We start from the raw sequence: 6,123 nt of genomic DNA, 5'->3' as shown, positions 1-6,123 counted from the left end.
GGAGGAGGCGCCCCTGGAAACACCCTTGCACCGCTCTCCCTCCTGCCGAGGCTGGGTGCCGACTCGGAGCTGCCGGCCTGCTGCTGAAACAGTGTCCTGGGTGAGCGGGCGGGGCCGGGGGGGGGGGGGGCCGGGAGCCGAGGCGGGGCGGCGGACTCGCGCCCGGAGGCCCTCTCCCCGCGCCGCACCCCCACGCCTGCCGACCAGGGGCAAGAGCTTTCAAAGGGGAGTTTCGGGGAGGTGCACAGGTGGAGGGAGGGGCCGCGCGTGGCGCAGCACGGTCAGCGCTGACCCTCGTCGTGAGGTTGGTCGTGCGGTGGTCTGGTCTCTGTCGTCTTGCGTCCTTTAAGTACAGTTCATCCTCGGCTCCAGGGCCGGTTTGTTCTTGCTTATTTGAGGCCAGACCTTGGAAACGTGCGGAGCTGCTTCAGCCTGGTCATCATGCGGGTCACGTCTTCCACCTGGGGTGGGGGGGGGGTTAGTACCTACAAAACAGCCCAAAGGATGCGGCTCAGGATCATTTCTCCGGCCCCGACAAGGAACTAAAGGTCCTTGAAACTTTGTGTAATGGCTGAACTGTTAGTGTTCTGTGTTGCCTGACTGTTTCCCTTTGTTTCTGCATTTTCTTGTTTCTCTGATTAAACTTATTCTTGACTAAAGTTTTTCTACAGACAGGAGGCAGGCGGAGGACGTGGGGAGGGGTCTGTGCGGGGAAGACCCCGCAGGGCCCCGCTCCGGTTCACACCGAGGACCGATCCCCACGCCCCGCGCCCTCTGCCGTCACAGACTCCGGTTCCCTCTCTCATCGACAGACGGGTCGGCGGTCAGTAGGAGGAGGGTTAGCTGTCCCCTGAGATCCCCACAGGGATTCACTTGGCCTCACACATGCTTGTGAGCAAACACGACGGAGCAGGAGGCACTGATGGTTCTAAAGGCAGAAGAAAACTTCAGAGACTCAGCCATCAAGACACCATCTCGTTTGACCCAAAGGGGACGAGGTGGCATCTGAGCCCAGCCCCTAGTGTCGTGCACCACGGTAGCAAGTGTCCAGGCGAAGTGGGTTGGGTCCACACCTTGGGGGTGAGAATCTGGTCAAAGTTCTGATCGGTGAGGATGGGGCAGGGAGTCGGGGTTGGGGTCAGGAGGCTGACTTTTCCCACAGTCTTTACACCCTCGGAGGGTTTACTCTGTGCATTTGAAGTTTGCTTCAAAAACGAGGATAAACACACCGTTAAAAGCAGCCAGCCGCTTGAAGTGTCTGGTGCCAGCTTTCGGGGTACGACGGGCGTGGAAATCCCACGACAACCCAGCCCCCAGTGTCTCTGTGCGCACGGGCCGTGGGCGCCGCAGCCAGGAGTCCCCCAGGAGTGGCTGTGGCCTGGCCGATGGCGGTGGTGCATCTTCTCCTTCACACGTCCCTCCTCATCCCTGCGATTCTTCAAGAGCAGCCCCCCCACACTTACTTATTTACAGCGGGGTGACGTTGCAGCACTGCTGGGCGACGAATGGTCGGCTCATCTCGGGTCCTTCTAGCCATGATTGCACTTCTGAACGAAGACGCCTCCAACTGTTAGGCCTCTATTCTGGGAGGGAGAGAGAGGCTGACTGTAAGTTCTGCTGCCGTGGACCACAAATATCTTCATCTGCTTGGGCTGCAGCAAAAAAGTTACCAGAGACCGGGCAGCTTGTAAACAACAGAAATTTATTTACTTCTGGAGGCCGGAAGCCCTAGACGGCGGCGCTGGCAGCCTCGGGGTCCGGGGAGGGCCCGCTCCCTGGTCCAGATGCCGTCTGCTCGCTGCGGCCTGACGTGGAGGCATTACAGGAGCGCTTGGGTCCCTTTTATAAAAACACGACCCCATCCATGAGGGCTCCACCATTGGCACCCAGTCACTCCCCAGAGAGCCCGCCTCCTGGTCCCACCGCATCTGGGGCTGTGATTCCAGCATCTGAATCTGGGAGGGGCACAAACTTTGCAGCTGTGGCAACTGATGCTTCTTGTATTTGCTTGGCTGCAGCATTTTTTTCCCACCTTGCAGGAGTCTCTGCGATCTCATTTGCGATTGCCTTTCCCATACCCTCGTACACTCACTTCTTTTCTGCCCAGATTCAGTGGGTTGGTAGCAGTAACAGGAGAAAGTCACTAGGTCTGCCACAAGGCTCACTGGAGAATTTTAAAATGTTGAAGGACTGTCGCTGAAAGCATCACGGTCCTGGTCTGGACTTTCCCCCCCGAATTCATATCTGAGACGAGTGTGTTTTCATTCACAGGACTGCGTTTCCTTTGGCCTCCAGGTACATAGGAGAGTTAGGCTTGTTTTAATTATTGCTTTATTTTCTTTCCACAAACCAATCAGAAATGAAAAGAATTCAGAAGCGTGTGCCGGTACCATTCAAACCTTTCCAGAAGCGCCGGGAATAAACAGCAGGACCCCTGTCTCAGCATCGCTCTGAAGCCGGGCAGACGCCGTGCATCCGGCATCAATTCCCTGGGCCAAATCTCCTGCCATTTCCGTGGTCATCTACAGAACCCAGGCTGAAATGCAGAAACCACGGGGGTTGTTGGAGCCCATCGTGGACATTTCCACGTCTGCCCAGTTACAGCGGTAGTAATGTTTGTCCCTGGTGTGTGGTGCACGTGGCCCGAAGCAGCATCTCACGGCACATTTCACGGTGGGTCGCCGAGAAGTTATGCTTGGAGAACTTCTGCATGAGATATTTTGGGAAACAGAACAGTGTGTCCTCGGGTTGTCCTGTGTGGCTGGTATATGCTTTTGTGTCTCTGCACTAAATAAAAGCGCGTTTCACTGGCTGGCCTCGAGGGCAGCCGGGCTCGGAGCCCAGCGCTCATTCAATCAGGAAGAAAAGCCCTCGGTGCCAACAGACTGGATGGGAGCGGGCCGTTTGTGAGCAGAGAGAGCCAACGGGAAAACAGAAACAGCAGACGTCTGTCTCGGGCAGATTCGGCCAGCTGGATCAATGAGTCTGAAGAAACAGAGCCTGAAGTCGGGCAGGAGCAGCCGCTGCGCACCGTGTAAGGGCAGCGAGCGCTGCCCTGGGGGCCCCGCAGGAGGAGCCTCCTCCGCCCGGCGTGGGCAGTGCAGTCACCCCGGGGTGGGGGGGCTGGTGATGCTGTGCCGAGTCTGGTGCCCGCGGTCATGAGGGGTCAGACGACGGGTCCGCCTGGGAAACCTGGGGGCCCCGCAGCAGAATGTGATCAGGTCGTGCCCTGCCGTCCTGAGCGAGGCTTCCTGCCTGGAGTGGCGCCGTGAGGCGAGAGGCGGCTCAGTCACAACTCTGCCGGAGGCCCTTCCTGCCCACATTTCGGAGGGCAAACCTGAGCGTCTGTGTCTGCCTCGTGGGACTGCAGGGCGAAGGCAGCTCCCCGCGGGGTCAGGTCAGTTTCCATGGTGAGAGGTCACCTATTGGCCAGAGTCACCCCTTGGACCCTGGCTGTTGGGATGGGTGTATCGGGAGACCTGGGCAATCGGTCACACTGGGTCACACGGGATCGGTCACTGTGTGGACACCCAGCCCGAGCTGACAGTGGGGCCCTCTCCCTGGGAAGGTGCCCTTGGGGCCAGGAGAGTCCATCTCAGACAGGGCTGGCCTCTAACTTGGAGGAGGCAGAAGAGCTCAGGGACCAGCAGGTGGAAACCCTGAGAAGTCCAACCTCCGGTAACAGACGGTGAAGCAGCCACGTTGGGAGAATCAGAGGGGAGGTGGCCTCTCTCTTGGCAAACCACACTTTCCTGGGTTCTCTCCAGCACCGGGCAGCCCCGTGCCAGCTCCTCCTCCTTCAGGAGGGAAGGGAAGGTCCCGTGTGAGCTGAGGAATTGGGTCAGCCCAGGGACATCAGCGACCAGTGAGTCCTCAGAGCTCCCAGGTCCGCCCGCCAACACCTCCTCCGCTTTTACCAGTTTGCACCAAGTTCTGCCGCTTACGGCTACGGTCCCTGCAGAGCTGCACGGGACCAGCACCCTCCGCCCTGCCCAGCTCCGGGGGAGGGTTTCTTTCATCCCCACTGGGTGTTGATTCTCCCCTTCTTTTGAGGCAGGAAAAGATGGAGATGAACTTGGAACAGAGATGCATACAGATTCTTCTCCCACTGTGTTCCGTTCAAGGTGTTTCTCCAAACGTGAGCCGAGAGCCTGGGCGTGAAGGAGAGAGGAGAGACCTCAAGGGCCAGGTGAGCGTGGCGGGCAGGGGAGCCGGGAAGGAGCAGGGGGCTGCGTCCCTTGGAGCCTGTGGGCCACCTGCCTCCCCCGTCCGCTTCCCCTCATCGTCGTCTCCATCACCCTCTCCTCTGCCCCCTCCCCCCCGACCCCGGCCCTTTCTCCATCCCCTTCTGCTCCCCCTTCCCGCCCCCTCCCTCGCCATCCCCCCCAGGCTGGATGAGCTGTGATGGGTCTGGCAGCATGCGTCCTCCGGGACCGGGGCCCCAGAGGCTCCTGCCGCTGCGTGAGGATGCTCAGGGACGCGGCCGGCCGAGGTGTGCTGAGTCTGGGGCTCTGGCTCTCCTGGCCCCTTCGTGCTGCGTCTGTCACGAGGAGCCCCAGGTCCTTCACAGTCTCCCATGAGACAGAGGTCGAGCCAGAATACCAGGATAAAGCCGTAATTTCCCCGTGTTTACCGTCTTCAGCTCGGCGGGGGAGGGGCTGTCCTCCCAGCAACCCCAGGGGTTCGGAGTGAGTCCGGCATCGCTCTCCTCTCACCACCCTCCACACGCTCGTTTTGTTTTTTTAATTGAAGTGAGTTTCATAGAACCAGACATTTTAAAAATTACACTCCAGCAGCATCCAGAACGTTCACAATACTGATAAACCATCACTGCTGCCTCAGTCCAGAGCATTTTCATCACCCCACCCCACCCACAGCCCATGGCGACCGAGGGTCCACCTCCTCTCCGACTCTGAATTTACTGATTCTGACTCGTCAGTACAAGCGAAACCACACGACACACGACCGTTTTTCTGCCCAGAATGGCGTTCTGGAGGTCCGTCCACGGCGGACCGTCCGTCAGCACATCGCTGCGCATCCCCTGCTTCCCACCGCGCTGTGGCTGCTGCCGTTTTCTACCTGCCGTCTGTTCGGTGCGGACTGGTGTCTCGTTGCATAGGATTCGCAGTGTCCCAGCGACTCGTGACGCTGAGAACCTCCTCACGTGTGTGTTGACCACGTATGTATCTTCTTTTGAAAAATCTCTGTTCAAGTCCTTTGCTCATTAAAACCAATCAGGTCATCTGTCTTCCTGCTGTTGGGTTGTAAGAGTTCCTTCTACGTCTACATTCTAGACCCTCAGCTTACGTGTGGTTTGCAAACATTTCCCCTCATTCTGTAGGTTGTTTTTTCATTTCCTTGATGGTTTCCTTCGACACACAAAACATTTAACTTTGATGAAGCCCAGTTCATGTGTTTTTTCTTTTGCTGTTTATGCCTTTGGTAGCACATCTAAGAATCTCACTGCCAGACCCCAAGTCACGAAGATTCGCTCCTACGTTTTCTCCTGATGGTCTTGTTCTGTTAGCTTTTCCATTTCGATCTTTGACCGCCTTTGAGTTACTTTTTACGTGTGGAGTGAGGTAGACTAGTTTCATCCTCTTGCACGTGGAAATCCAGTTTTCCCAGCCCCTTTTCGCAAAGAGACTGTTCTTTCCGGATTGAATTATCTCGGCATCCTTGTCGAAAAGCAATCGACCGTGGGTGTGTGAGTTAAGTTCTGGACTCTCCGTTTCATTCCACTGGTTTGTAAGTGTGTCTTTGTGCCAGTGCCACACTGTTTCCGACTGATGTAGCAGCGTATTGATATTGAGATAGGGAGGTGTGAGTCCTGCAGCTCTGTTCTTATTTCTCAATATCGTGTTGACTATTTGGGACAACTTGCAATTTCATGAGAATTTTGAGATCTGATTCACCAGATGTGAGGGGGATAAAGCCGAAGCTGTTCTGATAGGGAGTTCGCTGCATCTGTGAATTGCTTTGGGGCGCTTTGACGTCTTAACAATATTAAAACTTTCAATCTGTGAACACAGGATATATTCCCTTTTTTTATATACATCTTATCTAATTACTTTCATTGATGTTTAGTGGTTTCCAGCGTGCAAGTCTTACACCTTTTGATTA

At 56.5% G+C, this 6,123-nt stretch overlaps 1 long non-coding RNA gene across 2 annotated transcripts; it reads left to right on the top strand.

Moving 5' to 3' along the window:
- Window positions 1-249: 249 nt before the first annotated feature.
- Window positions 250-5,247, top strand: LOC123614917 (uncharacterized). 2 transcript variants are annotated; one of them, XR_012503631.1, is made up of 3 exons: window positions 250-3,397; window positions 4,125-4,189; window positions 4,390-5,247. It is a non-coding gene; the product is annotated as an uncharacterized LOC123614917 (long non-coding RNA). The 2 variants fall into 2 exon arrangements; XR_012503630.1 differs by lacking the exon at window positions 250-3,397 and having other exon boundaries at window positions 3,417-4,189.
- Window positions 5,248-6,123: the final 876 nt, after the last annotated feature.

The sequence above is a fragment of the Camelus bactrianus genome, chromosome 32 (assembly GCF_048773025.1).
Source record: "Camelus bactrianus isolate YW-2024 breed Bactrian camel chromosome 32, ASM4877302v1, whole genome shotgun sequence".
NCBI classification, from domain to species: Eukaryota; Metazoa; Chordata; class Mammalia; order Artiodactyla; family Camelidae; genus Camelus; species Camelus bactrianus.
This window is presented reverse-complemented; position numbering and strand designations above follow the sequence as displayed.